Genomic DNA, 11,630 nt, shown 5'->3' with positions numbered 1-11,630 from the left:
CGCATTATTTTTCACATAATTTACCTTTATTCCACACCTCTCTGTCCCTTCTCCTCTGAACGCGCTGATCATTTCCTGCTTTTATGAAGCCCCTGCCTCAGAAATACATGATGGGCTCTGATTGGTTAGCTAGCCCAGTGTGTTGTGATTGGCTAAACCACCTCTAGTGCGAGTCTAAAAGTCCCGCCCCTCAGCATGTGCTCCAGTTGTATTGTAAACAATGGTGTCGTATATATTGTGCTTATCAGTTTGAGCTCGATTGAGACGCAGAGGATATTAGTGAAGAGGATCGTGCAGAACCTGTGCAATCACGGCTTTTAATGGTAGGCCTATGTTTTTTGTTCGTTGTTGTCTCATACTTTTAGATACGCTGTTGTAAATGCTACTGCTTATTTTAGCTTTTAATATACGGTTTTATCCTGATTAAAGCTTTAATACAGTACAGCAGCTGCACGCGCGTCCATGTTTAACGCTTCTCATAGCTATGTGAAAATAAGTGTATAACTGGAACAGTTCATTGTTGGAGCTGAGCTGAATATGAGAGAGAGAGAGAGAGAGAGAGATGCAGAGCAGTGGGACGCGAGGGACAGTATTGAGAACCGCTGCTTTAGAACATTGATTTTGAAACTTGTGAATCCATTAGAATCGTTAGAAGACAGAATCGCGATTCATTTATGAATATATTTTTATGTGCTCCTCTAGTTTTCTCTTCCTCTTCTCTAAAGCAGCGCAGCATGGCCTCGCCCCCTTTGCTGCCTTTTCCCGAGGGTGGGGTTTATCTGGGTTTGTGATGTCTCGAACCCGGGAAGTAACTCGTTGTAGTCCCTACCAGCTGTTTTTGTAGGCATTAAACTGCCAGAATTTTAAAAGAGGATATCTCCGTTTGCATTGAACTTTCAGCTTCGTAACTTTGCAGATATTGTTTGTTCAAACAGCAACATTACACACTAACTAACGTTAAAAAAGTGAAATCGGAATGAACCACCCCTTTAATATTTTGTTATCTAATGCAATGACAATTTATACATCTTTAAGCATGGCTTGCATGTGCCATTGTGTTCCATTTTTATCCATGAAAAATGTGGTCTTTTTGTGCAAAACACCAAAAATCTTTTTCCCCAAGTACATACAAAACAACATTCTGGAAAATATAAAGTTGTGCTAACATAAATAATTTTAATATACCATCCCATGGCTTTATAGTTTATTTTTAATGTTAAAGCCCTTTTTTGTTATTTTGTTTCTCTTCTTTGCAGGCCTAGTTTGTAAGAAAAACAGCATGTCGACACGTTTCTGTGAGAAACTCAAGCTGCTGGGTCGCTGCTCGCTGCGCTCGATCCGCAAGCAGTGTTGTGTCACTTGTCTGATGTAACACTGCAGAGGTCAGGCTTGGGTCATTAACCAAAAGCACAAACTACTGGACACACTGCACGCAGAGGTTCATGGTGCTCTAGAAACACAGACGTCCCTCTCAAATATATGAAAAATATGTGGGTTTTACTTGAACAAAGGAATCCTTGGCTTTTGACGATGTGTTCCCTCCATTTGTCTTTAAATGCGTCTTGAAATAATTCCAAATACTTCAAGCTTTAGTTACAGGATTCAACATCAGTTAGACAGTTAACCTATATGTTATTTTTTGCACTCATTTTGGACTTTTTGTTGTTGTTATTCTTCTTTTTAACCCAAGTCAAGAACTGGTTGAGCACACAGCAAGACACCCGTCTTTACCAACCCACTTTATATATATATATATATATATATTTTTTTTTTTTTATATCATGGATCAGTTGAAAACTGCCATGAAGCGAGCAACAGTTTTTGCATGTACAGGCTGATATTCAGGTTATTCATTAAGAAAAAAGTAGTTGTTATTAACTGAAGTGTCATGTGACCACTGTCCGATGAACATTATGCAACGCTTTCACAGTCAAAATGTGCACTTCTTAAATTAGTGTAGTTTTATAAACTTGTTTTTCACAGATCTAAAGTTAATTCGATAATTTGCAGATATGTGTGCAGAATTATTAACAAATTAATCCAAGTTGCCATTGGACTGAAATTAATAGGCTGCATGAAAAATTTAGGGCATAAATTTGATTTTAGAGAGTTACGGGTGCTTTCACACTTGGTTCGCTTGCCTGGTCCGAACCCGAGTTCGATTGCTCCCCCCCTCCCCCTGCCCCCGCTGGACTGCGTTCATATTATTTTATTTGGGTCCGAACCGCGGTTCGTTTGCGTCATCAAACCAGCAGCTGTTTACCCCATTGCTTAGTAACGATTGTAATTTTGGTTACAAAGCTTCGGTACATAACGGCACTTACGTCTGCCTTACGAATGTACCGCAAATGCTCTAAAGAAAGCTGAAGGTGAACAGAAATGAGATATACAGCTCTCTGTTTGCAGCGCGTCGGTCACGTTTGCCAGGAAAGTGAGTGAAACACACACACAAACACACATTTTTATCAAATAATACGTCATTAATAGAGGTTCACTTCCATGATTTGGTACGATTGTGTTCACATCAGCAGCGAACCGTACCGGAGTTCACATGAACCGTACCCCAGACCACCCTTTTTAAGTGGACTCGGGTACGGTTCGCGGGTGCGCACCCGAGTTCAGAAGACAGCGTTCACATCATCCAAACAAATCGAACAATCGAACCCGGGTGCGCACCAAAAGTGCTAGTGTGAAAGCCCCCTAGTCTCAGGGTTTTTTTTTTTTTTTGTGAAAGATGTTTTGAAAATTTGCATGGACAAAGCAAATACTATCACTAGCATCTCGACATAAATTGATTTTTTAAATTGATTTTTTATTTTTTTTATTTGCTACATTTGTTGATTATTTGTTTTAATTTGGATACTGCCATAAAAACATTTCCCCCAAGCAGTTTCTATTTCCTGCTATAAACCTATGATGGCCTAAGATTCATCATTATAAATACAGAGAAAAATTCAAAAAGGAAATCACTGTAAAGTAAGAAAAATTTAAAAAAGTGACTCAAATGACTGTGAAATTACAGGCTGTATTGCATTAAGAGATGAGAAATGGTACTTTATAATCAGTATGTATTTGTAACTTCATTGAACAACTTATGTAGTGAGAGTTCTTGTCAGTCAGTGAATCATATTTAGTGTTGTGATGAAAATGCAGGTATGAATATGTCAGGAACAAAAAAATCCAAAGGAGCCAGTTGCATCAGAATTTTTGAGCTTACAAAAGATCTGGTCTAGTTTCGTTTTTTATTATTTTAATTTAAAAAAATGTACAACTTAACAAATTATAACCATAAATAGTTTTTTTTTATGAATCTTTACACAGGATCTTTGCTGAAACTGTACTCATCCTCAGGCCATCCCAGATGGGTTTGTTTCTTCATTGTAACATATTTGGAGAAATGTAGCGTTGCATCACTTGCTCAGCGATGGATCCTCTGCAGTGAATGGGTGCCGTCAGAATGAGAGTCCAAACAGCTGATAAAAACATCACAATAATCCACAAGTAATCCACACCACTCCAGTCCATCAGTTAACATCTTGTGAAGTGAAAAACTGCATGTTTGTTAGAAACAAATCATTAAGAAGTCCATAATCCATAATAATGCTTCCTCCAGTGAAAAAGTCTATCCCCTGTTGTCCTCTCAAATCAAAATCCACCAACATATTTGTTTAGAGCTGTTTTGGACTGCTTTTGCTTGTAAACGGTGCTTAATCTGTGCATATCTCTCCCCTGATTCAGACAACTTTTTTTTTAACTGGAGATAGCAATATTATTAAAAGAGGACTCATATTTTGGCCAGAAGCAATGGTTTAATATTAAACACCATGGATTTGCTTCTTACAAACACGCAGCTTTTCACTTCATAAGACGTTAACTGATGGACTGGAGTGGTGTGGATTATTGTGATGTTTTTATCAGCTGTTTGGACTCTCATTCTGACGGCACCCATTCACTGCAGAGCATCCATTGAGCAACTGATGTAATGCTGAATTTCTCCAAATCTGTTCAGATAAAGAAACAAACTTATCTACAACTTGGACGGCCTGAGGGTGAATACATTTCCAGCTAATTTTCATTTTTGTGTGAAATGTTCCTATATCTGCACTGTATTTGTGGTAGGTTTTTCTAGTTACTGTGCTTTTGATCCATCTGTGTGAACGTTGTATTGGTGTAGCTCACAGGGATTCATGGTGCTGTTATGGTGCTGTAGACTTTTCTGTTGGTGCTCTGTGCTTATGAGGCAGGGTGCTCAAGCGTTTAAAGACATTGTTAACCAGTTAAATGCACATTGTCACTGAGGATGGAGGTGTTGCAGGTCAATCCTCTCAATGCTTTAAAACAGGGCTGAACGTTTTATACTGCTGCTAAAATTATAAATAAATGCAGTCATGGTGTGTGCAAGGCCTGTTGTCTGCTGTTTGATTTGCTTGATTGCTTTCAGATCATTCTGAGTCCATGTACGAGAACCCGAACTCTGTTTCAAAACACAGCGAGCCATCCTCAGAGGTCTGTATAATACTGTTAGAATTATTTATTGCTATTTAATTTTTAAAGAAATTCATACTTTTATTCAGCAAGGGGTGGATTAAATTGATCAAAAGTGACAGGACATTTGTGATGTTACAAAAGAGTTCAATTTCAAATAAATGCTGTTCTGTTGATCCTTATGAGAGAATCCTGAAAATAAAATGCATCAAAAATATTACATAGTAAAAACTGTTTTCAAAATTGATAATAAGTAATGTTTCTTGAGCAGCAAATCAGCATATTAGAATGATTTCTGAAGGATCATGTGACACTGAAGACTACATTAATGATGCTGAAAATTCAGCTTTGCATCACAGGAATAAATTATATTTTAAAATACATTCAAATTGAAATAAGTTATTTGAAACTGTAGTAACATTTCACAATATTACTGTTTTTACTGTATTTTGATCAAAGAAATGCTATATTTTCTATTTTTCTTAGTAGAATATCATGTTCTTAGCAATTTGCATAAACTATAAATAAACAAACTATACTGGATTCAGTCTTTGCGTATATATGGGCGCAAATTGGTTTAGGAAACCAAACCAGATATTTAACCAAATACTGAAAAATAAATATGAACTTCAGAATGTCTTGGTATTTGATTTTTCTCAATTTTGTGTTAATGACAGCAGCACTATTGGCATGCACAAAACCAGATGATCATGTTCTCCAGCATGATTTGAGATGTTCAAAAGAGCATCTTGAGCTTCAATGGAAGCATATTTTTATTAATTACATTTTTAATCCTAAAATCTTATTTTTCCATATTTTAAAATGTTATTTATTCCTGTGATGCTAAGCTGAATTTTCAGCATCATTACTCCAGTCTTCAGTGCCACATGATCCTTCAGAAATCATTCTAATATGCTGATGTGTTTAAATGAAATTAAATAAACATTTCCAGATTTTTGATGGAGTGTCAGACCTTTGCACGTACAGTACTAAGGGTTTGGACAGGACATGCAGAAATATTGATGGAAACTTCAAAGCTTAGTCCACTACTAAATGTAGCCTGCCACTCACCAATTGTTTGTTCTTTACTAGCAACACTTTTTCAGGTCACCGTAAAATGGGAAGAGGTGACTCTGCAATCCAAACCAGGCCGATTCAGGCTCCATTACAGCGGTCGGGTCAAATTTGGCCGGTTTTTCTATCCCTTATAACTTGAAACCCACTTGGCACCGCAGCGCTGTCAGCTAGGTCACAGAACGATCACATTTGTCAGCACTGTCACACCATGTTAGTGCCCTAGATTTTGTGTGTTTCATGACAAAGCACATTACATAACCTTGATTTTAGCTCGGTTATATAATCACACGTTACCATAATGTGCATCCAGCAAAAGAGGTCTGCATACGCAGTGCGATTCTTAAATGGCAGCGAGGCGACTTCCCTTTCCTGTGTACCACTAAATAATTCAGACGTCCAGTCAGAGCAGATTCAATGGTCCTGATTAAACTAAAAGCAGATCACTTCATAATATTACTTAACTAGAACAACTTGTCTAGCTTTACACCTCGGACCGAATGGCGGCACGTCAGTGAAGGAGCACGCACTGCGATATCATGAGCACACAGCACCTTGTGGAGTGAACAAGTTCAATTAAGTGTTAAATTAAACAGTTTAAAGTATAATCCTTGGGTTATGATGAGATTATATTATATCCGTTGGTTTACATTTCATGACAAGCATGTCCAGAAGCGGAAAACAAGAAACCATCGCTGCAAGCGGACACCCCGACACCTTCAGTGGACACTCGCTTCATCAAATATTTACTTTTAGTGACTGGCAAAACTGCTCAAGCCCAGAATGGACGAAAACGAATAGCATTCAAAGAGACAGATTTCTGAGCCTGGTTGAAATCTACTGAATATAAATATAAAGCAGCATCACCATCACAAATACTCAGGGTTATGATTTGAACAAACCCCAAAGGGATGCACCGATGTATCGGCTGATAAAAGCAATTATCTGCGATTATATATTAAAAACAGCCGATGATCAGGGCCGAATATATCCTGTCAATCAAAAGGGAGCAGAAAAACACGTCAGACATAAACTTGCATGAAGTTGTGTTGAATTTAGGGCTGTCTAAGTTAAAGTAATAATAAAGCATTAATGCAGCATTATTAACGTGGGTTCTGTTTGACTCTATGAATCACCCTGTTACGGGGCTGACAAGACGTGAGACGTGCGGATCCATCTGCAAGGCTTTATTGTGGAGAAGACAGAGACGTGGTCATGAAGCAGGCAGGGTCAAACAGAGGCAGACAGGTATATGGTGAGCAAGACACAAGAACAGTCCTAGGGCTAGCGTGGGTCGACGATGGGCAGACAGAGTCAGAAGGGGCAAGACTAAGGGAGAAATCCAGGAAACCAGGCGAAGATCAGAAACCGGGAAAACAGCGAGGCTAGGGCTAGGGCTAAGGCTAAGACTAGGGCTAAGGCTAAGGCAAATGACTAGGGCTAAGACTAGGGCTAAGGCTAAGGCAAATGACTAGGGCTAAGGCTAAGGCTAAGGCAAATGACTAGGGCTAAGGCTAAGGCAAATGACTAGGGCTAAGGCAATGACAAGGGCTCCGTAAGGTAGCTATCTCTAGGAGAGTGATAAACGCTGAAACAATACTCGGCAGAGGGAAGGGATCAGAGTGAGTGTTAAATAGTGAGGGAGTGATGCGAAACAGCTGGGTGCAATCAGTGTAAACAGGTGTGTGCAATTCGTGCTGAGTGCAATCAGTGCAATGCATGATGGGAAATGTAGTTTGGGTGCTATGCAACAGTTTGTGTAGTGCGAGAGTCAATGAATAGAAAAGTTCGTTGACCAGATTCGTGACACACCCATAGTTCAAACCAGGGTTGAACTACATTTCCCTAAAAAAAAACACTAGCGGGAGCTTAATTACTGTCAATTATACAGTATGTTTGAATAAATCTGTCATGAAGATACGTTTTTAGGAAAACTACCTTCTGTGTAATTGAGTTGTTTACAAAGTTTTATTTTGAGTGTTTCTATCTGAAAATAAACAGCATTGAATATAATAGTCTTGTTGTTAATTTTAACCTCTAATATTATATACCAAAAGAGAGGGCTCCCTGTATAATGTACAAAAAACGAAATTATCGGTTTCAGCAGGTATGATTCTGAATAATCGGCTATTGATATCGACTGAAAAATTTCGTATCTGTGCATTATATTAAATTTTAATATTCACCCCTGAGTCCTGACTTTTGTTTATTTTACTTTTAAAACGGTTTATGTAAAAAGTATTTGCACATATGTATTCTATTCAACAAATGATGCATTTATTTTGTAGTTTTGTCACAAAAAACAATGGTGGACTGTAATTCAATATTCTTTCTAAGTATGCTGTTATTTGATGTAAGTCTCTCATTGGAAGTCGGGAAACTGTGCTGTTTCTAACTGGATTTGAGGAACATTACCGAGAGATGATAGATCTATCGAGATAAATCTAACCGATAAAACCCAGATCACAGAGAAAGATAAACCTCTGGCTTCAGCACAATCCTCCAAATCTTTCTTATATTACATGTGGCCCGAGAAAGGAGACTGGAAATGCCTCATTTCGATTGACAACTGCATGTTTTTCAAATAAAATCCATGACTTTTTAGCACGTTAAAATGCAGGAATGTGTGACTAGGACTGGATAAGGTTTACGGCACTATGGCTTTTTATTATTGAATATTTCAAGGAAAAATAAACACGTTGGTGTGATCGTAAGAGGGGCAACAAGCCAGCCTCATTTCTAGAATCCAGAAAAGGCTTTTAGGGGGAAACAAAGCAGGAAATGCAGATAAGATAGTGATGTTTGAGAAGGCAGATAAACCCAACCACACAAGACATTGTCACTGGAAACACATTTCAGTTCATCAATACTCCATAAAACTGTGTGCGATCTGTCAATGCAAAAGTCAAAACTTTTCCACTCAGTTTTGAGTGGAAATGGAATTGGATGTGTGTTTAGTTCTTGTTTTGAATGAAATTTTACAGAGCAATAGGACTCGTCTGACAAATTGAGCTAGAACTTTCACAGCTACTGATAAACGAAGAATAGAAGTTAATGTCCAATAATGACAACCTGGAAATGATTGTCATTATTGGACATTCTCCTATTTGTCTTCTTTTGTGTGAACACTGTGAGTATTATGGACTACTTTTAGGCTGTTTTTATGTCTTTTTGAAGCATGCTCACTATGAACTATCAACCCGATCTCATGAAAGTGCGTTTAAATACGCACGCCAACAAATTTCGTATCATATGCACGCGAGAACTGCGTATTATATGCACGCCAAAGTCCATTTTTGCGTATCAATACCACGAGTTTTCGTTTTTATTTGGCGTACTATTTATACGCATTTTCATGAGACCGGGCTCCAACTATCACTGTATGGACAAGAGCAGCATGATCCTTTTTTTTAAAACATCTCCTTTTGCGTTTAACTGAAGAACAAAAGTAGTTTTATTCATTTGGTTCATACAAAATAAAAGTAGATCATTTTCTGCCAGGACGTTATCTATTGAGTTCACAGACATTTCCTTTAACCCAATGCTGAATTGAAAAAAAGTGAAAGTGAAGTGACGTGTGGCCAAGTATGGTTACCCATACTAGGAATTAGTGCTCTGCATTTATCCCATCCTAAGTGCACACACACACAGCAGTGAACACACACACCATGAACACACACCTGGAGCAGTTGGCAGCCATTTATGCTGTGGCGCTCGGAGAGCACTTGGGGGTTCGGTGCCTTGCTCAAAGGCACCTCAGTCATGGTATTGAAGGTGGCAGAGAGCGCTGTACATTCACTCCCCCCACCTACAATTCCTGCCGGACCGGAGACTTGAACTTGCGACCTTTGGGTTACGAGTCCGACTCTCTAACCATTAGGCCACGACTTCCCCGTGGGAAGGGTAAAACACCTGTGTAATCAGTAGGCTATGGAAAATTTCTTCATATAAACACAATACAATGTGATTATTTCAGCAGTGTAGAATCTTCTTTAAACAGCCAAATAAGCTTTTTTGAACAAGATTTGAATTTCTTGTTTGGTGCCAATTTCGTAAATTTGACTGTTTGAACTATGTTTTGCTTTTGATTGTTTTCTTCAATTAAATGTTAGTTGAATGCCTGTAGTCCTACTAAAATAATCAATTCGTTAACACGTTCCACAGAATAATAATGGCATGTAATGTGTAACAGACCAAACCAACGTCTTGTGTTTTCAAGCAGTATTGCTTTAGACCTCAGGATATTGTAGCTACAAGGTGAAAAGGACATGATCCACGAGAAAAAGAAAAGACAAAACTGTAACACTTTACTTGAAGGGGTGTGCATAAGACTGACATGACACATGTCATGAATATTGAATTGAAAAAAAGTGAAAGTGAAGTGACGTGTGGCCAAGTATGGTTACCCATACTAGGAATTAGTGCTCTGCATTTATCCCATCCTAAGTGCACACACACACAGCAGTGAACACACCATGAACACACACCTGGAGCAGTTGGCAGCCATTTATGCTGTGGCGCTCGGAGAGCAGTTGGGGGTTCGGTGCCTTGCTCAAAGGCACCTCAGTCATGGTATTGAAGGTGGCAGAGAGCGCTGTACATTCACTCCCCCCACCTACAATTCCTGCCGGACCGGAGACTTGAACTTGCGACCTTTGGGTTACGAGTCCGACTCTCTAACCATTAGGCCACGACTTCCCCGTGGGAAGGGTAAAACACCTGTGTAATCAGTAGGCTATGGAAAATTTCTTCATATTAACACAATACAATGTGATTATTTCAGCAGTGTAGAATCTTCTTTAAACAGCCAAATAAGCTTTTTTGAACAAGATTTGAATTTCTTGTTTGGTGCCAATTTCGTAAATTTGACTGTTTGAACTATGTTTTGCTTTTGATTGTTTTCTTCAATTAAATGTTAGTTGAATGCCTGTAGTCCTACTAAAATAATCAATTCGTTAACACGTTCCACAGAATAATAATGGCATGTAATGTGTAACAGACCAAACCAACGTCTTGTGTTTTCAAGCAGTATTGCTTTAGACCTCAGGATATTGTAGCTACAAGGTGAAAAGGACATGATCCACGAGAAAAAGAAAAGACAAAACTGTAACACTTTACTTGAAGGGGTGTGCATAAGACTGACATGACACATGTCATGAATATGAAGGAGGTTTTATGCATGTTTATGACAGCTGTCATTAAGTGTCATTCGCTCAGTTATGTCATTTTTAATGCAAATATGACATTATTTGACCTAACCCTAACCTAACCCTACCCCTACCCTTACCCCTAACCATAGCCCATAACATCTCAAACAATGTCATCTTTGCATTAAAAATGACATAACTGAGCGAATGACACTTAATGACAGTTGTCATAAACATGCATAAAACCTCCTTCATATTCATGACATGTGTCATGTCATGATTATGTAGATGTCATGTCAGGTACCTAAAATTTGCTTCAAGTAAAGTGTTACCCAACAAAACATTACGATTCCAAAACTTTATCAAACTAAAAGCTTCTTATCATCAGATGGGACCAATCATGAGTGGCCTCTGGTTAGGTTTGTTCATCTTTTCATGCGTCTGTTTGTGCTCTTTTCCTAGTTCACTATCAAAGAGCTCCAGATAACAGCCATTCACAAAAGCCCTATCAGACAATCCCCTAAACACGACGAGGAGGAGCAAAAGCTGCGTGCGAGTGTGAGAATGGAGGAAGGGACCTAGAATGACAGACAAGGAGTAGGGAGGGGTGAGGAACCAAGAGAGAGGCAGCAGCATTTCTGTGAACCTCCTGGAGGTAGGAGATCACATCAGGAGACAGGATGCCAGGAACAGGGTCGTTTTGACGCACATTCCCTGGAAACGCAGGAGGAATAAGTGCTGCCATGATAACCATTCCCAAATGGGATTAATAAAGCACTTTATATCACCATCAGAAGCTTTACAGACTCGCTCCTCAGCCTAATTCCACAACTTCATGCTTTCTTCACCGGTCTTGAGTGGAGTTCTCTGGAGCGAGAGGCCTCCATGCACATTCACTGAGCAGCATGTCCCATGAGAAGTACC

The sequence above is a fragment of the Sinocyclocheilus grahami genome, unplaced genomic scaffold, assembly GCF_001515645.1.
Source record: "Sinocyclocheilus grahami isolate Dianchi unplaced genomic scaffold, SAMN03320097.WGS_v1.1 scaffold1177.1, whole genome shotgun sequence".
Classification (NCBI taxonomy): Eukaryota; Metazoa; Chordata; class Actinopteri; order Cypriniformes; family Cyprinidae; genus Sinocyclocheilus; species Sinocyclocheilus grahami.
Note: the sequence above shows the minus strand (reverse complement) of the source record.